Genomic DNA, 25,000 nt, shown 5'->3' with positions numbered 1-25,000 from the left:
GTGCCATCATTGCATATCAAGCGGCGTATTGTTGGCATTACTGTGTTTTTGTAGAGTCTTTTAGGCCCCTAGCAGCACTCATTTTTTTATCTTCTACTTTATTGCCTCTGTTTCAACTTCCTTTCTTCCATCTTGCTGTGCAACTAATTTAACTTTCCCTTCATACGGCAATTGCCGGGTTTTATCCCATTTTGCACAGGGGTATTGAATGGCCTCCCAGGTCCCAGTGCACGACCATTTGGTTCAAATTCATTTGATCTTACTCAGTAAGCCAACTATATTATTATTATTATCATTATTATTATTTTTTTATGTATTATTATTATTATTATTATTATTATTATTATTATTATTATTATTATTATTATTATTAATATTACAAGCTGAGCTATAACACTAGTTGGAAAAGCAAGATGCTATAAGCCCAAAGGCTCCAATAAGGAAAAATAGCCCTGTTAAAGAAATAAACTTGGTTTTAAAACTAGAAAACTATAATAGAATACACGTTGATTTGAAACCGGAAAACTATAACCAAATAAACTTCATTTTAAATCAGAAAACTATAATAAAATAACATTAGTTTTAAATTCAGAAAACTGTAACAAATTAAGCTTATTTTTGAAACTATAAAACTATAATAAAATACTTCATTTTTAAAACAGGTAACTATAATAAAATAAACTTAGCTTTTAAATCGGTAAACTGTAATAAAACAAATTTAGTTTTGATACTAGAAACTGTAATAAAATAAACTCGGTTTTTTAAATCAGAGAACTATAATAAAATAAACTTATCTTTAAAACCAGAAAACAATGATAAAATAAACTTAGTTTTTAAATCAGAAAACTGGAATAAAATTAATTTTTTTTTAAACCAGAAAACTATAAGATAAACTTTGTTTTTAAATCAGAAAACTATAAGATAAACTTAGTTTTTAAATCAGAAAACTATAATAAAATAAACTGTTTTAAACCAGAAAACTGTATTAGAATAAACTTGGTTTTTAAATCAGCATATCTAAACCCCACAAAAAAACTGTGATAAGATAAACTTAGTTTTTAAATTAGAAAACTATAATAAAATAAACTTTTTTAAACCAGAAAACTATGATAAAATAAACTTAGTTTCTAACCCAGTAAACTATAACAAAGTAAACTTTATTTTAAAACCAGAAAACTAAAACAAAATAATTTTCTTTTGAAACCAGAAAACTATAACAAAATAAACTTATTTTCTAAATTAGTAAACTATAACAAAATAAAACTTAATTTTGCAACTAGAAAACTATAAAATTAAATTTTTTTTTGAAACTAGAAAACTATAACGAAATACCTTATTCTTTAAACTAGTAAGCTATAATAAACTTATAACTTAATTTTGAAACCAAAATCTAGAAAAATAGATTTAGTTTTTAAGCCAGGAAATTGACAAAATAAACTTATTTTTGAAACTAGAAAACGAGGACAAAATAAGCAATAAAAATTAAACTAGAAAACTAGAAAAATTTTGCTTTTGGAAGTTGAAAACAATAAAGAAAATACTTATTTTTGAACCTGTAAACTATAACAAAATAAACTTAATTTTGAAACGAGAAAATTTAAATAAACAGATTTATTTTGGAAACTAGAGAAATGACAAAATAAACACAAAATAAACACTTATTTTTAAACCAGGAAATAAATGCATAAATACACTACCTATTTACTGTTGTAAACTTATTTTTTAAACAGAAAACTATGGCAAAATAAGTTTATTTGGTTTTTGTGCATAATATATTTTTCACTACCTATTTACTGTTGTAAATCTGTCATTTATTTGCTCTCTTATGTACAGAATATATTTTACACTACCTATTTGCTGTTGTAAATCTGGAGTTTATTTGGTCTCTTATGTGCATAATATATTTTTCACTACCTGTTTGCTATTGTAAATCCTGGAATTTATTTGGTCTCGTTTGTACAGATTTTTTCACTACCTGTTTGCTGTTGTAAATATGGAATTTATTTGGTTTCGGTTGTACAGAATATTTTTTTACTGCCTGTTTGCTGTTGTATATCTGGAATTTATTTGGTCTCTTTAGTACAGAATATTTGTATCACTACCTGTTTGCTGTTGAAAATCTGGAATTTATTTGGTCTCTTTAGTACAGAATATTTGTATCATTACCTGTTTGCTGTTGAAAATCTGGAATTTATTTGGTCTCTTTAGTACAGAATATTTGTATCACTACCTGTTTGCTGTTGTAAATCTGGAACTTATTTGGACTCTTTAGTACAGAATATTTGTATCACTACCTGTTTGCTGTTGTAAATCTGGAATTTATTTGGTCTCTTTAGTACAGAATATTTGTATCATTACCTGTTTGCTGTTGAAAATCTGGAACTTATTTGGACTCTTTAGTACAGAATATTTGTATCACTACCTGTTTGCTGTTGTAAATCTGGAACTTATTTGGACTCTTTAGTACAGAATATTTGTATCACTACCTGTTTGCTGTTGAAAATCTGGAATTTATTTGGTCTCTTTAGTACAGAATATTTGTATCACTACCTGTTTGCTGTTGAAAATCTGGAATTTATTTGGTCTCTTTAGTACAGAATATTTGTATCACTACCTGTTTGCTGTTGTAAATCTGGAACTTATTTGGACTCTTTAGTACAGAATATTTGTATCATTACCTGTTTGCTGTTGTATATCTGGAATTTATTTGGTCTCTTTAGTACAGAATATTTGTATCACTACCTGTTTGCTGTTGTAAATCTGGAACTTATTTGGACTCTTTAGTACAGAATATTTGTATCACTACCTGTTTGCTGTTGTAAATCTGGAACTTATTTGGACTCTTTAGTACAGAATATTTGTATCACTACCTGTTTGCTGTTGAAAATCTGGAATTTATTTGGTCTCTTTAGTACAGAATATTTGTATCACTACCTGTTTGCTGTTGAAAATCTGGAATTTATTTGGTCTCTTTAGTACAGAATATTTGTATCATTACCTGTTTGCTGTTGAAAATCTTGAATTTATTTGGTCTCTTTAGTACAGAATATTTGTATCACTACCTGTTTGCTGTTGTAAATCTGGAACTTATTTGGACTCTTTAGTACAGAATATTTGTATCACTACCTGTTTGCTGTTGTAAATCTGGAATTTATTTGGTCTCTTTAGTACAGAATATTTGTATCACTACCTGTTTGCTGTTGTAAATCTGGAATTTATTTGGTCTCATTAGTACAGAATATTTGTATCACTACCTGTTTGCTGTTGTAAATCTGGAACTTATTTGGACTCTTTAGTACAGAATATTTGTATCACTACCTGTTTGCTGTTGTAAATCTGGAATTTATTTGGACTCTTTAGTACAGAATATTTGTATCACTACCTGTTTGCTGTTGTAAATCTGGAATTTATTTGGACTCTTTAGTACAGAATATTTGTATCACTACCTGTTTGCTGTTGAAAATCTGGAATTTATTTGGTCTCTTTAGTACAGAATATTTGTATCACTACCTGTTTGCTGTTGTAAATCTGGAACTTATTTGGACTCTTTAGTACAGAATATTTGTATCACTACCTGTTTGCTGTTGTAAATCTGGAATTTATTTGGTCTCATTAGTACAGAATATTTGTATCACTACCTGTTTGCTGTTGAAAATCTGGAATTTATTTGGTCTCTTTAGTACAGAATATTTGTATCACTACCTGTTTGCTGTTGTAAATCTGGAATTTATTTGGACTCTTTAGTACAGAATATTTGTATCACTACCTGTTTGATGTTGTAAATCTGGAACTTATTTGGACTCTTTAGTACAGAATATTTGTATCACTACCTGTTTGCTGTTGTAAATCTGGAACTTATTTGGACTCTTTAGTACAGAATATTTGTATCACTACCTGTTTGCTGTTGTAAATCTTGAATTTATTTTGTCTCTTTAGTACAGAATATTTGTATCACTACCTGTTTGCTGTTGTAAATCTGGAATTTATTTGGTCTCATTAGTACAGAATATTTGTATCACTACCTGTTTGCTGTTGTAAATCTGGAATTTATTTGGTCTCTTTAGTACAGAATATTTGTATCACTACCTGTTTGCTGTTGTAAATCTGGAACTTATTTGGACTCTTTAGTACAGAATATTTGTATCACTACCTGTTTGCTGTTGTAAATCTGGAACTTATTTGGACTCTTTAGTACAGAATATTTGTATCACTACCTGTTTGCTGTTGTAAATCTGGAACTTATTTGGACTCTTTAGTACAGAATATTTGTATCACTACCTGTTTGCTGTTGAAAATCTTGAATTTATTTGGTCTCTTTAGTACACAATATTTGTATCACTACCTGTTTGCTGTTGTAAATCTGGAATTTATTTGGTCTCATTAGTACAGAATATTTGTATCACTACCTGTTTGCTGTTGTAAATCTGGAATTTATTTGGTCTCTTTAGTACAGAATATTTGTATCACTACCTGTTTGCTGTTGTAAATCTGGAACTTATTTGGACTCTTTAGTACAGAATATTTGTATCACTACCTGTTTGCTGTTGAAAATCTGGAATTTATTTGGTCTCTTTAGTACAGAATATTTGTATCACTACCTGTTTGCTGTTGTAAATCTTGAATTTATTTGGACTCTTTAGTACAGAATATTTGTATCACTACCTGTTTGCTGTTGTAAATCTTGAATTTATTTGGAATCTTTAGTACAGAATATTTGTATCACTACCTGTTTGCTGTTGTAAATCTTGAATTTATTTGGACTCTTTAGTACAGAATATTTGTATCACTACCTGTTTGCTGTTGTAAATCTTGAATTTATTTGGTCTCTTTAGTACAGAATATTTGTATCACTACCTGTTTGCTGTTGTAAATCTTGAATTTATTTGGACTCTTTAGTACAGAATATTTGTATCACTACCTGTTTGCTGTTGTAAATCTTGAATTTATTTGGACTCTTTAGTACAGAATATTTGTTTCACTACCTGTTTGCTGTTGTAAATCTTGAATTTATTTGGACTCTTTAGTACAGAATATTTGTTTCAATACCTGTTTGCTGTTGTAAATCTTGAATTTATTTGGTCTCTTTTGTACAGAATATTTTTTTCACTACCTGTTTGCTATTGTAAATCTGGAATTTATTTGGTCTCTTTTGTACAGAATATTTTTTTCACTACCTGTTTGCTGTTGAAAATCTGGAATTTATTTGGACTCTTTAGTACAGAATATTTGTATCACTACCTGTTTGCTGTTGTAAATCTGGAATTTATTTGGTCTCTTTTGTACAGAATATTTTTTTCACTACCTGTTTGCTGTTGTAAATCGAATTTATTTGGTCTCTTTTGTACAGAATATTTTTTTCACTACCTGTTTGCTGTTGAAAATCTGGAATTTATTTGGACTCTTTAGTACAGAATATTTGTATCACTACCTGTTTGCTGTTGTAAATCTGGAATTTATTTGGTCTCTTTTGTACAGAATATTTTTTTCACTACCTGTTTGCTATTGTAAATCTGGAATTTATTTGGTCTCTTTTGTACAGAATATTTTTTTCACTACCTGTTTGCTGTTGTAAATCAGGAATTTATTTGGACTCTTTAGTACAGAATATTTGTTTCACTACCTGTTTGCTGTTGTAAATCTTGAATTTATTTGGACTCTTTAGTACAGAATATTTGTTTCAATACCTGTTTGCTGTTGTAAATCTTGAATTTATTTGGTCTCTTTTGTACAGAATATTTTTTTCACTACCTGTTTGCTATTGTAAATCTGGAATTTATTTGGTCTCTTTTGTACAGAATATTTTTTTCACTACCTGTTTGCTGTTGTAAATCTTGAATTTATTTGGACTCTTTAGTACAGAATATTTGTTTCACTACCTGTTTGCTGTTGTAAATCTTGAATTTATTTGGACTCTTTAGTACAGAATATTTGTTTCACTACCTGTTTGCTGTTGTAAATCTTGAATTTATTTGGACTCTTTAGTACAGAATATTTGTTTCACTACCTGTTTGCTGTTGTAAATCTTGAATTTATTTGGTCTCTTTAGTACAGAATATTTGTTTCACTACCTGTTTGCTGTTGTAAATCTTGAATTTATTTGGACTCTTTAGTACAGAATATTTGTTTCACTACCTGTTTGCTGTTGTAAATCTTGAATTTATTTGGACTCTTTAGTACAGAATATTTGTTTCACTACCTGTTTGCTGTTGTAAATCTTGAATTTATTTGGACTCTTTAGTACAGAATATTTGTTTCACTACCTGTTTGCTGTTGTAAATCTTGAATTTATTTGGACTCTTTAGTACAGAATATTTGTTTCACTACCTGTTTGCTGTTGTAAATCTTGAATTTATTTGGTCTCTTTTGTACAGAATATTTTTTTCACTACCTGTTTGCTATTGTAAATCTGGAATTTATTTGGTCTCTTTTGTACAGAATATTTTTTTCACTACCTGTTTGCTGTTGTAAATCTGGAATTTATTTGGACTCTTTAGTACAGAATATTTGTATCACTACCTGTTTGCTGTTGTAAATCAGGAATTTATTTGGACTCTTTAGTACAGCATATTTGTATCACTACCTGTTTGCTGTTGAAAATCTGGAATTTATTTGGTCGCTTTAGTACAGAATATTTGTATCACTACCTGTTTGCTGTTGTAAATCTGGAATTTATTTGGTCTCTTTAGAACAAAATATTTTTTTTTCACTAACTGTTTGCTGTAGTAAATCTGGAATTTATTTGGTCTCTTTTGTACAGAATATTTTTTTCACTACCTGTTTGCTGTCAATCGGGAATTTATTTGGTCTCTTATGTACAGAATATTTTTTTTCATAACATATTTTCTGTTTTAAATCTGGAATTTATTGGGTCTCATTTCATGTACAGACTTATTTTTTTCATTACCTGTTTGCTGTTGTAAATCAAGCATTTATTTGGTCTCTTATGTTCAGAATGTTTTTTTTTTTATGCTTATATCAACTTTTTCTCAACATCAATTTTTAAAGACGTCATAACAAAAAATCTTAAAATATATTGAAAGTTAAACAAGAAACATTGTTTGTCGCTTTGTTGCATTCCCCTTTCCTATTTTTTTTTTTTCATATTGATAAAGTTATTACTGTTTAATCCCCTTATTTTAGAGATGTCTCAAAGTTTAGATGCTTTTTTCAATTTATTTTTGTTCATATATTTATCATAAACAATTCGAAATTTCGATTTAAAATTTGATTTGATATTTCATATATTTTGATTTTCAATGCATGCATTTTAACTATCTGTCTTTTGAATTGTTTAATTAGTGCATAACTCGAGCAAGTATGAGGATTTTCGGTTGTTGTTTTTATTTTTGCTGTTTTTGTTCAGTGTTACGGAGTGTGACCAAGTAATTTAACGTTCGAATGGGGAGTTCGTCACGGGTTGATTGCCACCTGCACTTCCAACGGTTTGTTCTTATTCTTATTTTCTATTGCTTTCGCAAACGGTTATCATTTCGCTTATTTAAGTATCCTGTTATCTTTTTTTATCTCTTTTGTATACCATTTCAACGATAGTAAATATCTCTCTCCCTATCTTTTATCTCTTTTGTATCTCATTTCTATCTCTCTCTCTCTCTCTCTCTCTCTCTCTCTCTCTCTCTCTCTCTCTCTCTCTCTCTACTCTTTGCCAAAAGGCGCTGTCCCAGGGGAAGCATGATTTCGTGGTCCAGGAGCCAAATGATTTGCGGCGAAACGCGCTAACAAGACATGGCAATGTTATCATTATCCAGGGCAATATTTACCCTTTGGAATGGGCTACCGAAGGCTTCATTAACTACAGTCAGTTTGAAGCTCGTTTCAGACAAACCTAGGTTAAGTGTTTCTTATTATTTTGGTTTATTTATTTATTTTTTGAACGGAGGAATTTTATGTACGCTAACTTTGATCTTATTTCCATAGGCAATGCGATTATACGCAGACTCTAGAGGTGCTCAGTGTTGTCTTCGTGTTTGTTATACTGCAATAGTTAAACTATCCTTTGTTATTAGTTTGTATTTTCGGATTATATAAAGTTTTGATAGTTTTAAGAGGTTAACAATGGCAAATGAGATAGCCTGGTTTGATGCTAAGGTTGCAGGTAGTAGGTTGGCTAGGGCACCAGCCACCCGTTGAGATACTACCGCTAGAGAGTTATGGGGTCTTTTGACTGGCCAGACAGTACTACATTAGATCCTTCTCTCTGGTTACGGTTCACTTTCCTTTTGCCTACACATACACCGAATAGTCTGGCCTATTCTTTACAGATTCTCCTCTGTCCTCATACACCTGACAACACTGAGATTAACAAACAATTCTTCTCCACCAAAGGGGTTAACTAATGCACTGTAATTGTTCAGCGGCTACTTTCCTCTTGGTAAGGGTAGAAGAGAGAATTTAGCTATGGTAAGCAGCTCTTCTAGGAGAACGACACTCCAAAATCAAACCATCGTTCTCTAGTCTTGGGTAGTGTCATAACCTCTGTACCATGGTCTTCCACTGTCTTGGGTTAGAGTTCTCTTGCTTGAGGGTACACTCGGGCACACTATTCTATCTAATTTATCTTCCTCTTGTTTTGTTTCCTTTCCTCACTGGGCTATTTTTCCCTGTTGGAACCCCTGGGCTTTTAGCATTCTGCTTTTCCAACAAGGGTTGTAGCTTAGCAATTAATAATAATAATTATAGTCAATGGAAGTAACTACAGAGAGAGAGAGAGAGAGAGAGAGAGAGAGAGAGAGAGAGAGAGAGAGAGAGAGAGAGAGAGAGAGAGAGAGAGAGAGAGAGAGAGAGAGAGAGAGAGAGAGAGAGAGAAAAAAAATAAAATTTTTACATTAAATACTACATACTAAGTTATCATTGTAGATCACTTTTCTATATACCTGGATAATGATCTAGATCTTATTATGTCAAAATAGAAGAGTTGAAAGTTAAGTATTAGTAAGAGTATTGTAAAGTATGTTTTGACCACAATCTTTTTTATTGTCTTGAAGTTAATTTATCTATGATAATTGCTTATTTTTCCTTTATTCCTTGTTTTCTAGTATTCTTGGGTACCAGCATAGGATTTTTTTTTTATCCTGAAGTTGATCCTTGTGGATTTTGGAAAATGGAAGGTTAGAGAGAGACTTGGAGTAATGCTGTGTTTCTTGCATAGTTCTTGTATCTCCTGATGGAGGGCTTGGTGAGTTTGAGTCCGAATTAAGATTAATTAAATATTACCCTTAACAAGGATAAAAGGTTAATATTTTTGTCAAATGCAGGTTAAGCTACCTACCTTTACATTACATATTTACTTTAAAGACTGTTTGGTCCTGTCTTATACGTAAAAGACCTGGTCCAGATGGATCTACAAATTTTGTGTGTCGTATACACTCTTAAACATTTAAAAAATTATATTAGTAAAGAAACGAAAGCAATTCATTGCTATGTTTTAAAATGACATTGTTCCTATCCCTGTCCACACTATCGAGCATGTTCGACGGGCAAACAGTGATACCAGACCACAATAGGTTGTGAGAATGAGGATCCATGACGCCAGAAGCAGGAAAACCAGTGGCAGCGATCTGGCAAGACACTGTTGCCAGATCCCTGCCTGCGGTTTTCCCGCTTCTGACGTCATCATCCCTCATTCTCACTACCCATTGTGGTATAGTACCACTGTTTGCCCGTCGAGCATGCTCGATAGTGTGGACAGAGCTTTAAAAAGAGGGCACTCCCGAATAAATCTTGACTTGCCAAATGAAGAATGCAAAATAGACTTTCTGGTAAAGGCTGCCTGGGGAAAGAACTTCCATTGATTTGAGCATTCTTGAAGTGTTGTAAACTTTGTAGAGGCTGTGCAGTGAGTGCAAGTGTTGTTGTAGTCAGTGATTTTAGCCTTCTGGAAGCATTGTAGACAGTCGAGGCGGTTAAAGGAGAGAACTACCAAGTATAAAACCTACGGTTATGACAAGTCCACATTGACTTACTATCATTCTTAGCTTTAAATGTTGTTTACACCGTCAGAGATCTGCTGTAATATAAGAATAATTAATCTTCCAAATCAGGCAGTTGAATGGTGGAACTTCAGAAGTTCAAACTTGCAGCAAATTTTTTTATGTTGAAAAGGCGGACAGAAGTCTTTGTATAGTTTATATTTGAAAGGTCTCTTTTATTGTTGTTACTGTTCTTGAAATATTTCAACTATTCAATACTTCTCTTGTACTTCATCTATTTCTTTATCTCCTTTCTTCACTTGGCTATTTTTTCCCTGTTGGAGCCCTTGGGCTTATAGCTTCCTGCTTTTTCAACTAGGGTTGTTGCTTAGCTAGTAACAACAACAACAACAGTAATAATAAAAATGATAATACTACTAATAACAACAATCATCATCATCATCATCATGTGAATGATATCCATTTGTATAAATTACAACCGTGTCTGACTAGGATGACTACGTAAATTAAAGACTAATGGTTGATTTCTTTAGAGACAATAATTAGCATAACTACTGTTATTTAAAAAGAATGGATGACGATTCATAGAATTAATAGCTTATTTGTAAATATTTTACTTATTGTATGTTCGAATTATTATGCGTTTACAGTTGCCAATGTCTTCACTTTTACCAATGAAAGGTTTCATTAACGAAGTCTCACATTTCGATTTTTAAAATTTCACTTTCGATTGGTTAATTCTAACAACTAAATTAATATTTTTTATTTTGTTAGTCTTAGTAATGTAGAGCATTCACTTCTGCTGATATCGCTGTTATTGGTCTTCCAGGAATCGATTTTAATTTAAAAAAAAAAAAAAAATCAACGTTTCAGAATTAGTTACTCAGATATGCTGCTCAATTTATTCTCGATTATTTTATGAATTTAAGTCTGGGTTTGAACCAGTTGTCTATAAGGAAAATATTGAGATATTGTTCACACAATTATATATTAAATTCCTCACACGAATTTACTTTAAAGGAAGAACTATTCTTATCTGATTGTGCTCATGTGTAGAATATATTACCTCAATTATTTTACGATTGTAATGACATCATTGTTTTAATTCTATTTTCTATTCTGGAAGTATAGAAATATTGTTCAGATAATTAGTTTTTTTTTTTCACCACTTCAAAGCGATACGAAGATTGATTATTTAATTTCAGTTCGTTGATTCTATTGGAAATGGCTATTTGAGCGAGCGAAGTTTTATTTCTGTTCGCCGTTTTTGTCCGACATCCTCCAGGATATGAGCATTTGAGAGAGCGAAGGTCGTTGCCCAAGTCTTTTATTCTTTTTAAATTGAAGTTATGAGTTAAGTTGGTGCCATTCTCCTATTCTTACTTTAACGCTTATTTTTATTTCATTCGAATTTATCCATTTGTTCTATTTTGAAGACGTGAACTGTATCCTTAAAAGTCATTTATATATTTTTGTTATTGTTTTCAGGTTTTTAATACATGGTTTGCTGTGGGACCATTCTCAAGGCCTTCTTTAAAAGAGCGAGACTTAATTTGCAAGCACAAGATTTGTTGAATTTCAAACAACAACTGCAGCATTACTCAACCTGCTACATAAGGTAAGAATATTTTGTTTTTAGAATGAAGTAATTTTTTTTTTCTTTTTTTTTAGAAGGTAGGATTTTAAAAGGTAGATTTTTTTTATTAGAAGGTAGGAATATTTTACTAGAAGGTAAGAATATTTTTTACTAGAAGGTAGGATTTCAGAAGGTATATTTTTTTTATTATTATTAGAATGTAGGAATTTTTTGTTATTGGAAGGTAAAAATTATTTTGCTGTTAAAAGTTACGACATTTTTTATTAGAACGTAAGAATTCTATTTTATTAGAAGATGTCTTTTATTTTGTTATTAAAAGATAATTTTTTATCAAAAGATTTCCTTTGCTATTCAAAGGTATATTTTCTTTATTAGAAGGTAGGAACCATTTGTTATCAGAAGGTAAGCATTTTATTATTACTGGGCCTTTCCTATTAAAAGTAAGAAATTTGTTGTTATTCGAAGGTAGATTTTTTTTGGGGGGGGGGAGAGAGGCAAGAAAGTAGGATTTTTTTTTTATTAAAAGGTAAATTCTTTTTATTAGAGGGTAGGACATTTTTGTTATTAGAAGGTAGATTTTTTGTTATTGGAAAATCGTAATTTTTTTGTTATTAGAATGTAGGATTTTTTTTTATTAGAACATATAATTTGTTTGTTATCAGAAGGTAGAAATTTTTTTAGAAGATAGAATTTTTTATGAAAAGAATTTTTTTTTTGTTATTACAAAGTAAGAATTGTTTTGTTATTAAAATGTAGATTTTATTTGTTATTAGAATCTAGATTTGTTTAGGTATTAGAAGTTAGATTTTTTCTTATCAGAACGTAGGATTTTTTTATTGGAAGGTAAGGTTTTTTTTTTTTTTTAACGAGAAGATAGAATTTTCCTTTTATTAGAGGGTATGATTTTTTTTATGTTATTATAAGGTAAGAATTTTTCTTTATACACTATAGAATTTTGTTATAGAAATATATAAATTTTTTGTTAAAAGGAAAATATTTTTTAATAGATTTTTTTGTTATTAGAAGGTAGGATTTCTTTTTTTTAAATTAGAGGATATAATTTTTTATTAGATGATAGGTAGGAATTTTTTATTAGAAGATTGATTTTTTTTTTATTGGAAGGTAGGAATTATTTTTTATTAGAAGATAGACTTTTGTTATTAGGAGGTATGTTTTTTTTATTGAAAGATAGAATATTTTTTTGTAATTAGAAGGTAGGATTTATTTATTAGAGGATAGATTTTTTAGGAGATGGATTTTTTTATTAGGTAGTGATTTTTTTTTATTAGAAGTTGGAATTTTTTTTTTTTTGTTATTAGAAGGTACGATTTTTTTTTTATTAGAAGATAGAATTATTTTCTTATTAGAAAGTATGATTTTGTTTTCTTATTAGAAGGTAGGATTTTTTTGGGGGGGTTATTAGAAGGTAAGAAGTTTTTTTTTATCAGAAGGTAGAAGTTTTTGTTATAGAAGGCAGCAATTTTTTGTTATTAGAAGGTAAGAATTTATTTTCATTAGAAGGTAGGACATTTTTTCTTATTAGAAGGTACAATTTTCTTGTTATTAGAAGGTAAGAAGTTTTTTTATTAGAAAGTAGGAATTTTTTTCATATTAGAAGGTATGATTTTTTTTTTTATTAGAAGGTAGGAATCTTTTTTATTAGAAGGTAGAATTCTTTTGTTAGAGATGGTAGCAATTGTTTTTTATTAAAAGGTAAGTAGTGTTTGTTATTAGAAGGTAGGAATTTTTATTATAAGGTAGAATTTTCTTGTTATTAGAAGGTAGATTTTTCTTATTAATAGAAGGTAGGGTTTTTTTTTTCATTAGAAGGTAGGATTTTTTTTATTAGAAGGTAGGATTTTTTTTTTTATTAGAAGGTAGAATTTTTTGTTATTAGAAGGTAGGATTTTTTTTAATAGAAGGTAGAAATTTTGTGTTGTTAAAAGGTAGGAATTTTTTTATAAGGTAGATGTTTTTTGTTATTAGAAGGTAGGAATTTTTTGTTATCAGAAGGTAGGATATTTTTTAATAGGTAGAAATTTTTTATTATTAAAAGGTAGGAATTTTTTTTATAAGGTAGATGTTTTTTTGTTATTAGAAGGTAGGAATTTTTTTTATTATAAGGTAGGATTTTTTTCAATAGAAGGTAGGAATTTTTTGTTATTAGAAGGTAAGATTTTTTTTAATAGAAGGTAGGATTTTTTTTAATAGAAGGTAGGAATTTTTTGTTATTAGAAGGTAGGATTTTTTTTAATAGAAGGTAGGATTTTTTTTTAATAGAATGTAGGAATTTTTTGTTATTAGAAGGTAGGATTTTTTTTTAATAGAAGGTAGGATATTTTTTTAATAGAAGGTAGGAATTTTTTGTTATTAGAAGGTAGGATTTTTTTTAATAGAATGTAGGAATTTTTTGTTATTAGAAGGTAGGATTTTTTTTAATAAAAGGTAGGATTTTTGTTAATAGAAGGTAGGAATTTTTGTTATTAAAAGGTAGGAATTTTTTTTAATAGAAGGTAGGATTTTTGTTATTAAAAGGTAGGAATTTTTTGTTATTAAAAGGTAGGAATTTTTTGTTATTAGAAGGTAGGATTTTGTTATTAAAAGGTAGGAATTTTTTGTTATTAAAAGGTAGGATTTTTTTTTAGTAGAAGGTAGGATTTTTTTTAATAGAAGGTAGGAATTTTTTCTTATTAAAAGGTAGGAATTTTTTTTACTAGAAGGTAGGATTTTTGTTAATAGAAGGTAGGAATTTTTTGTTATTAAAAGGTAGGAATTTCTTTTTATTAGAAGGTAGGATTTTTTTTAATAGAAGGTAGGAATTTTTTGTTATTAAAAGGTAGGAATTTTTTGTTATTAAAAGGTAGGAATTTTTTGTTATTAGAAGGTAGGATTTTTTTAAATAGAAGGTAGGAATTTTTTGTTATTATAAGGTAGGAATTTTTTTTTATTAGAAGGTAGGATTTTTTTTAATAGAAGGTAGGAATATTTTGTTATTAAAAGGTAGGAATTTTTTTTATTAGAAGGTAGGAATTTTTTGTTATTAAAAGGTAGGAATTTTTTTATAAGGTAGATGTTTTTTGTTATTAGAAGGTACGAATTTTTTGTTATTAGAAGATAGGAATTTTTTGTTATTAGAAGGTAGGAATTTTTTTTGTTATTAGAAGGTAGGATTTTTTTTTGTTATTAGAAGGTAGGAATTTTTTTGTTATTAGAAGGTAGGATTTTTTATGTAAGGTAGATTTTTTTTTTGTTATTAGAAGGTAGTAGTTTTTTTTATTAGATGGTAGGAATTTTTTATGTGAAGGTAGAAATTAGTTTTTAATAGAAGGTATGATTTTTTTTATTAGAAGTTATAAAATCTTGTAACTAAAAAGTAGAATTTGTTTTATTAGAAGGTAAGAATCTTTTGTTATTGGACGACAGGAATTTAGTTTATTTAAAGTTGGGGCTTCTGTCTTTAGAATCTTATCGGAGTGTAGGAATCTTTTGTTATTGGAAGGTATGAATTTTTCATCTGAAGATTTTTTCATGACAAGGTAGAATATTTTATTTGAAGCTTTTTTTGTTGTCCCGTTCTATTATTAGAAAGCAGAAATATTTGGACCATGTTTCCATAACCACGAACTTTGAGTTTTAGCTTTTTAATAGATTCTCAAAATGCAAATCTACAAAATAATACCACACAAAAATGTTTAGACACAGTTGTGGTCAGGTATCTACAACGAGATTGTAATCTTAGACGGATTTAACGGTGGGATCTTACTGGTAAAAGAAACGAGAGAAGTGCCAGTCAAAATCTAAGGAGCACTAGAAAACTAATTCACCCAACCCCTCTCGTGTGCGTATATGTGTGTGGCCTAATTGATAGATTACTCGAAAGGGTGGAAAATAAAGCATCTCGAAATGAGATAGGCCTATTGGTGGTGGTCTGTCCTCTCGGATTGCTCCGCCGTGAGGCACTTCGGAGGATCCACTGCGGATCTTAATAGCCTAAGCTGATGCCTTGCCACTCCTTAGTTTCGATTTCAGGAAATCCAGGAGGGGGAAGACCTCCGAAGGATCTGTAGCAAGAACTCGCTTTGGGAATACGGGAAAGAGAGACAGTTCATTGTTACAGTGATAAGGTGGTCTGTATCAGTGTCATTTTTCAGTGCCATGGTCGCTTCAGTCTTTCTTTAATGTTTTGTTAGGAATCGTGGAAGTCAAGTTTCACCATCGTTGTTTGGTTTCTGGTTGGTGTTCGATTCATATACGTGAAGAGAATGAACACTTGCATGGCATTGCTTTTGCATTGTCCTGCGTGTCTGAAAGTGATACGTTCAAGTCGATTTAGGTATGCGCAATATACATACTTCACTTACATTAAGGGATGCTTTCCTGTTCCTCTCACGCAAGCGAACCGTTCTCACTACAGGACCTACAAAATGAGTTCGTCGTTTTTTCCGTATCACACTATACGTACTTTATGTTCATTGACAAATCCATATTATCGAAGCACGTACTTTAAACACCAAAGTGTAAACGATTTAGTTCCGTTATTTATTTTAAACAAATTTCTGGCATTTTTTTCAGTGTCTTGAGTAGAGAAAATAATAATTTTCCTCATGTAAAGTACAGTAATATATATTCTTGATTTTTACATAAACCTTTACAGTAACATCAGCGTATTTTACTGTAATATTTATTTTTATGTAATTGAGATTAGAGAAAAGTTTGATTATTGTATGCTGACCACCCTTTGCATTCATTTCTTCCCGGAGAATACCATCATGTTCGGAATTCTAGGTATGCAGTTAATTCTAATAGTCATACCTTATCCTTCTTGAGGCTCAATTATACACAGTATTCTAGAAGTTTTATTCCAGCTGTGAGAAGTTTTATTCCAGCTGTGACCAAGTCGTGGAATGATCTTCCTAACTTGCAGCTAGTGTTTTTATGTCGAAAAGGCTGACGTACGTCTCTTTTTACAGTTTATTTATCCCTGTTGGAGGTCTTGGACTTATATCATCCTGCTTTTCCAACTAGGGTTGTAGTTTAGCTAATAATAATAATAATAATAATAATAATAATAATAATCATGTATATTGTCACGAAGAAAATTGCCCTGGTATGCAACGAGGTTAGTATGATATTGCAAGTCCAATTGAAAAATATCTTTATTTGGCCCATAGCTTTGAATGTTCTCAATTTTTTTTTTATGTAGCTCTATTATCGAAAATTCTATCATAGTTATCCAAACTAGAGTTTTTAATTTTAAGAAGTATTTATTGAAATTTTGATGAAAAAAAAATCTGTTGCTAGTTGTTATCGACATTTCTATCATTATGAAAAACAGAATTTTTTATTTTAAAGTATTTATAAAATTTTTATTATGAAAATAAAAACCATACACTTTTCAGTAGCTAGTTGTTATCGACATTTATATATCATCTTTATTAAAACTAGATTATATTTTTTTAAGGAATATTTATGAAAAATTTAAATGACTTTTTTTTTTTTTCGGAAGCTAGTTGATATCGATATTGTATCATCGTGATCAAAACTCTATTCTTTTATTTAGAGATATTTATAAAGTTTTAATATGAAAATAGAAAATGAATTCAATTTTTTTGTTCAAGGGTTGCAAACCGATTTGTTATCATGACATTGTAATATTCTAACTGGAAAAATACATTAATTAGGTGTTAACATTTAAAGAATACAGTATCTAACTTTACCATTAAAGGATTAATGTTATATATGTTGTTGGTAAATGCATTAGTTAGAGATTAATGATTAAGTGACGATTTACGGAATATCTTTCATAAATATTAATTTAAATAAAAATGTGAAGTATTTATTTATTCTCTCATTTTAAAATTAACTTTGTAAAAAAGGGCATTGATGTATTTGAGTTTTAAGGTTTTTATAAAATGTACATTACATCACTGCATTATTCACAACAGTGTATGCTGTATCGTAAATATACTGGACAGTAATTCCTTAGAAAGTCAGTTTTAATTTTTTACAATCCCTTTAACAACTTATTGTAAAATAAGATACATTTAAACTCTCTCTCTCTCTCTCTCTCTCTCTCTCTCTCTCTCTCTCTCTCTCTCTCTCTCTCTCTCTCTCTCTCTCTCTCTCATATAGGAGGTTTCTCCCAATTCGCTTCTCACGGTCTATAGAATATTTACAACAAGCTGCTACTCTGATAGACAGCAATTCAAAATAGATTGATAAGAGTAAGCTTCGTCACATCCAGGCTAAGATCTTTTATTAGCAGCTCTTGGCTAAAACGAAAGAGATGTTTTTGTATACTAAGATCTCACTGTGAAGAAACGTGACTGAGACTTTGAGGTAAACAATGTTTTTTTTTTATGTATGTACTAGAATTAAATTCAATTAAACGATGGTCTCTTACTGTGAAGAAACGTGACTAAGACTTTGAGGTAATCAATATTTTTTTTATTCATGTACTATAATTCAAATTAATTAAACGATGGTCTCTTACTGTGAAGAAACATGATTAGACTTTGAGGTAAACAATATTTTTGAATGTATGTACTAGAATTCAATTGAATTAATTGATGGTTTCTTACTGTGAAGAAATGATTAGACTTTGAGGTAAACAATATTTTTGAATGTATGTACTAGAATTCACTTTAATTAATTGATGGTCTCTTACTGTGAAGAAACGTGATTAGACTTTGAGGTAAACAATATTTTTGAATGTATGTACTAGAATTCCATTGAATGAATTGATGGTCTCTTACTGTGAAGAAACGTGATTAGACTTTGAGGTAAACAATATTTTTGAATGTATGTACTAGAATTCAATTGAATTAATTGATGGTTTCTTACTGTGAAGAAATGATTAGACTTTGAGGTAAACAATATTTTTGAATGTATGTACTAGAATTCAATTTAATTAATTGATGGTCTCTTACTGTGAAGAAACGTGATTAGACTTTGAGGTAAACAATATTTTTGAATGTATGTACTAGAATTCCATTGAATGAATTGCTGGTCTCTTACTGTGAAGAAACGTGATTAGACTTTGAGGTAAACAATATTTTTGAATGTATGTACTAGAATTCAATTTAATTAATTGATGATCTCTTACTGTGAAGAAACGTGACTAAGACTTTGAGGCAAACAATATTTTTGGATGTATGTACTAGAATTCCATTGAATTAGTTGATGGTCTCTTACTGTGAAGAAATGTGATTAGACTTTGAGGTAAACAATATTTTTGAATCTATAAACTAGAATTCACTTTAATAAATTGATGGTCTCTTACTGTGAAGAAACGTGGCTAAGACTTTGAGGTAAACAATATTTTTGAATGTATACTCTAGAATTCACTTTAATAAATTGATGGTCTCTTACTGTGAAGAAACGTGATTAAACTTTGAGTTGAACAATATTTTTGAATGTATGTACTAGAATTCAATTGAATTAATTGATGATCTCTTACTGTGAAGAAACGTGACTAAGACTTTGAGGCAAACAATATTTTTGGATGTATTTACTAGAATTCACTTTAATTAATTGATGGTCTCTTACTGTGAAGAAACGTGATTAGACTTTGAGGTAAACAATATTTTTGAATGTATGTACTAGAATTCAATTTAATTAATTGATGGTCTCTTACTGTGAAGAAACGTGACAAAGACTTTGAAGTAAACAACATTTTTGAATGCATATACTAGAATTCAATTTAATTAATTGATGGTCTCTTACTGTGAAGAAACGTGATTAGACTTTGAGGTAAACAACATTTTTGAATGTATGTACTAGAGTTCAATTTAATTAATTGATGGTCTCTTACTGTGAAGAAACGTGATTAGACTTTGAGGTAAACAGTATTTTTTAATGTATGTACTAGAATTCAATTTAATTAATTGGTGGTCTCTTACTGTGAAGAAACGTGATTAGACTTTGAGGTAAACAATATTTTTGAATGTATGTACTAGAATTCAATTGAATTAATTGATGATCTCTTACTGTGAAGAAACGTGACTAAGACTTTGAGGTAAACAATATTTTTGAATGTGTGTACTAGAATTCAATTTAATTAATTGGTGGTCTCTTACTGTGAAGAAACGTGATTAGACTTTGAGGTAAACAATATTTTTGAATGTATGTACTAGAATTCAATTTAATAAATTGATTGTCTCTTACTGTGAAGAAACTTTATTAGACTTTGAGTTGAACAATATTTTTGAATGTATGTACTAGAATTCAATTGAATTAATTGATGGTCTCTTACTGTGAAGAAACATGGCTAAGACTTTGAGGTAAACAATATTTTTGAATGTATGTACTAGAATTCAATTGAATTAATTGATGGTCTCTTACTGTGAAGAAACGTGACTAAAACTTTGAGGTAAACAATATTTTTGAATGTATGTACTAGAATTCAATTGAATTAATTGATGGTCTCTTACTGTGAAGAAACGTGATTAGACTTTGAGGTAAACAATATTTTTGAATGTATGTACTAGAATTCAATTGAATTAATTGATGGTCTCTTACTGTGAAGAAACGTGACTAAAACTTTGAGGTAAACAATATTTTTGAATGTATGTACTAGAATTCAATTGAATTAATTGATGGTCTCTTACTGTGAAGAAACGTGGCTAAGACTTTGAGGTAAACAATATTTTTGAATGTATGTACTAGAATTCAATTGAATTAATTGATGGTCTCTTACTGTGAAGAAACGTGGCTAAGACTTTGAGGTAAACAATATTTTTGAATGTATGTACTAGAATTCAATTGAATTAATTGATGGTCTCTTACTGTGAAGAAACGTGGCTAAGACTTTGAGGTAAACAATATTTTTGAATGTATGTACTAGAATTCACTTTAATTAATTGATGGTCTCTTACTGTGAAGAAACGTGATTAGACTTTGAGGTAAACAATATTTTTGAATGTATGTACTAGAATTCAATTGAATTAATTGATGGTCTCTTACTGTGAAGAAACGTGATTAGACTTTGAGGTAAACAATATTTTTGAATGTATGTACTAGAATTCAATTGAATTAATTGATGGTCTCTTACTGTGAAGAAACGTGACTAAAACTTTGAGGTAAACAATATTTTTGAATGTATGTACTAGAATTCACTTTAATTAATTGATGGTCTCTTACTGTGAAGAAACGTGATTAGACTTTGAGGTAAACAATATTTTTGAATGTATGTACTAGAATTCAATTGAATTAATTGATGGTCTCTTACTGTGAAGAAACGTGGCTAAGACTTTGAGGTAAACAATATTTTTGAATGTATGTACTAGAATTCAATTTTATTAATTGATGGTCTCTTACTGTGAAGAAACGTGATTAGACTTTGAGGTAAACAATATTTTTGAATGTATGTACTAGAATTCAATTGAATTAATTGATGGTCTCTTACTGTGAAGAAACTTGATTAGACTTTGAGGTAAACAATATTTTTGAATGTATGTACTAGAATTCAATTGAATTAATTGATGGTCTCTTACTGTGAAGAAACGTGACTAAAACTTTGAGGTAAACAATATTTTTGAATGTATGTACTAGAATTCAATTGAATTAATTGATGGTCTCTTACTGTGAAGAAACGTGGCTAAGACTTTGAGGTAAACAATATTTTTGAATGTATGTACTAGAATTCAATTGAATTAATTGATGGTCTCTTACTGTGAAGAAACGTGACTAAAACTTTGAGGTAAACAATATTTTTGAATGTATGTACTAGAATTCAATTGAATTAATTGATGGTCTCTTACTGTGAAGAAACGTGACAAAGACTTTGAAGTAAACAACATTTTTGGATGTATTTACTAGAATTCACTTTAATTAATTGATGGTCTCTTACTGTGAAGAAACGTGATTAGACTTTGAGGTAAACAATATTTTTGAATGTATGTACTAGAATTCAATTTTATTAATTGATGGTCTCTTACTGTGAAGAAACGTGATTAGACTTTGAGGTAAACAATATTTTTGAATGTATATACTAGAATTCAATTGAATTAATTGATGGTCTCTTACTGTGAAGAAACTTGATTAGACTTTGAGGTAAACAATATTTTTGAATGTATGTACTAGAATTCACTTTAATTAATTGATGGTCTCTTACTGTGAAGAAACGTGATTAGACTTTGAGGTAAACAATATTTTTGAATGTATATACTAGAATTCAATTGAATTAATTGATGGTCTCTTACTGTGAAGAAACTTGATTAGACTTTGAGGTAAACAATATTTTTGAATGTATATACTAGAATTCAATTGAATTAATTGATGGCCTCTTACTGTGAAGAAACGTGACTAAAACTTTGAGGTAAACAATATTTTTGAATGTATGTACTAGAATTCACTTTAATTAATTGATGGTCTCTTACTGTGAAGAAACGTGATTAGACTTTGAGGTAAACAATATTTTTGAATGTATGTATTAGAATTAACTTTAATTAATTGATGGTCTCTTACTGTGAAGAAACGTGACTAAGACTTTGAGGTAAACAATATTTTTGAATGTATGTACTAGAATTCACTTTAATTAATTGATGGTCTCTTACTGTGAAGAAACGTGATTAGACTTTGAGGTAAACAATATTTTTGAATGTATGTATTAGAATTAACTTTAATTAATTGATGGTCTCTTACTGTGAAGAAACGTGATTAGACTTTGAGGTAAACAGTATTTTCGAATGTATGTATTAGAATTCAATTGAATTAATTGATGGTCTCTTACTGTGAATAAACGTGACTAAGACTTTTAGGGAAACAATGTTTTTGAATGTATGTACTAGATTTTAATATAATTAATTGATGATCTCTATCTGTGAAGAAACGTGACTAAGACTTTGAGGTAAACAATATTTTTGAATGTATGTATTAGAATTAACTTTAATTAATTGATGGTCTCTTACTGTGAATAAACGTGACTAAGACTTTTAGGGAAACAATGTTTTTGAATGTATGTACTAGATTTTAATATAATTAATTGATGATCTCTATCTGTGAAGAAACGTGACTAAGACTTTGAGGTAAACAATATTTTTGAATGTATGTACTGGAATTCAATTTAATTAAACGATGGTCTCTTACTGTGAAGAAACGTGATTAGACTTTGAGGTAAACAATATTTTTGAATATATGTACTAGAATTCAATTTAATTAATTGATGGTCTCTTACTGTGAAGAAACGTGATTAGACTTTGAGGTAAACAATATTTTTGAATGTATGTTTTAGAATTCAATTTAATTAATTGATGGTCTCTTACTGTGAAGAAACGTGGCTAAGACTTTGAGGTAAACAATATTTTTGAATGTATGTACTAGAATTCAATTTAATTAATTAATGGTCTCTTACTGTGAAGCAACGTTACAAAAACTTTGAGGTAAACAATATTTTTTCTTGTATGTACTAGAATTCAATTTAAATATTTAATGGTCTCTTACTGTGAAGAAACGTGACTAAGACTTGAGGTAAACGATGGTTTTTTTATGTATGTACTAGAATTCAATTTAATTAATTGAAGGTCTCTTACTGTGAAGAAACGACTAAGACTTTGAGGTAAACAATATTTTTGAATATATGTACTATAATTCAATTTATTAATTGATGGTCTCTTACTGTGAAGAAACGTGACTTAGACTTTGAGGTAAACAATATTTTTGAATGGGTGTACTAGATTTCAATTTAACATAAGACAGTGGAACACCATTGTACAGATGCTACGGTACTACCTAAAATTTTGAAGAGTCCTTAGCCTAAAAGATCTGCTTATCATAAACAGTTTCTTTTACGCTTCCCAAATGGAAAGTAGCCACTGATCAATTACAGAGCAATAGTCATCACCCTTGAGGGTAAAGAAAATATAGATATGAATGCCAGAAATGTATTAAATTAGTATATTTAGATAATTATTCAGTATCCAATATTATCAATCGACATCGGAAGATTTAAGTAGATGAAAAAAAAAGAGCTAGAACAACATCCTCACGGATCTTGACTTTCAGTGTTTGAGATAATTATTCCTCTCCGGAAACCCAACACACGTGCTCGTATTCCCTGCCCAGAACGAGTTCAGAGGCAAGACGTAGTACGGACATCTCTCTTGTGATTTATTGTGCTTTTGGCGTTTGGGATACGGCCGTCCGGATGTCGGTGTCAATTTCTCTGCTGAAGGTGATCGCGTGGCATCCTTGATAAGAGCCGTAGGAGGTGGTCCAGCAAGTGCCAGGGAGGAAATTGAATGAATTTGACATCTGATCTGTCTAGGATTTGAATGTTGAGACAGGATGCGGGTAATGGTTGAAAGTCGATTACTTTTAGATGTGTTCGAAATTTTGTTTGTAAGAAGTTAGGTCAAGAAATTAAACTAGGAATGTGATTTTCCGGAAGTAGATAATAAATATATTTGAACATTCATTAACTATATATGTATATATGTATATATATATATATATATATATATATATATATATATATATATATATACAGTATATATATATGTGTGTACATATATATATATATATATATATATGTGTGTGTACATATATATATATATATATATATATATATATATATATATATATTTATATATATGTATATGTACATATATATATATATATATATATATATATATATATATATATGTGTGTACATATATATATATATATATATATATATATATATATATATACAGTATATATGTACATATATATATAAATATATATATATATATATATATATATATATATATATATATATATATATATATATATATATATATATATATGAATGTATGTATGCATATATGTGTGTATATGTGGTATATGCAATGAATATATAATATATATACATCATCATCATCTCCTCCTACGCCTATTGATGCAAAGTGCCTCGGTTAGATTTCGCCAGTCTTCTCTTTCTTGAGCTTTCAAGTCAATACTTCTCCATGCATCATCTCTTACTTCGCGCTTCATAGTCCTCAGCCATGTAAACCTGGGTCGTCCAACTCTTCTAGTGTCTTGTGGAGCCCAGCTGAGTGTTTGGTGAACTAATATCTCTTGGGGAGTGCCCAGAGCATGCCCAAACCATCTCTATCTACCCCTCATCATGATCTGATCCACATATGGCACTCGAGTAATCTCTCTTATAGTCCCATTTCTAATCCTGTCCTGCCATTTAACTCCCAATATCCTTCTGATAACTGTTCTCAAATCTACTAAATCTATTGGAAATTGTTTCATTGTCATATCATGACTCGTGTCCATAGAGTAACACGGATCTCGCTAAACTGATATATAGTCAGATTTTTATATGTAATTTCCGGCAATTTGATTTCCAAATTCTACTTAGCCTAGCCATTGTCTGATATGCTTTTTTCAATCTTTCACTAAACCCTGTATTAGAGATCATAGTTCCTAAGTACTTGAATGATTCTACCTCATTAATCCTTTCTCCTTC

General features: G+C 29.6%; 1 long non-coding RNA gene across 1 annotated transcript in view; it reads left to right on the top strand.

The window, feature by feature from the left end:
- The window catches only part of LOC137653128 (uncharacterized), a 185,872-nt gene extending 174,307 nt beyond the window's left edge, over positions 1-11,565 (top strand). Inside the window, exon 3 of the long non-coding RNA XR_011046396.1 lies at positions 11,436-11,565. This is a non-coding gene — a long non-coding RNA (uncharacterized lncRNA). The remainder of the gene's footprint in view (positions 1-11,435) is intronic.
- The last annotated feature ends 13,435 nt before the right edge of the window (positions 11,566-25,000 follow it).

Source organism: Palaemon carinicauda, chromosome 14 (assembly GCF_036898095.1).
Source record: "Palaemon carinicauda isolate YSFRI2023 chromosome 14, ASM3689809v2, whole genome shotgun sequence".
NCBI lineage: Eukaryota > Metazoa > Arthropoda > Malacostraca > Decapoda > Palaemonidae > Palaemon > Palaemon carinicauda.
The sequence above is the reverse complement of the archived record's forward strand: the minus strand, read 5'-3'. Positions and strand labels throughout refer to the sequence as shown.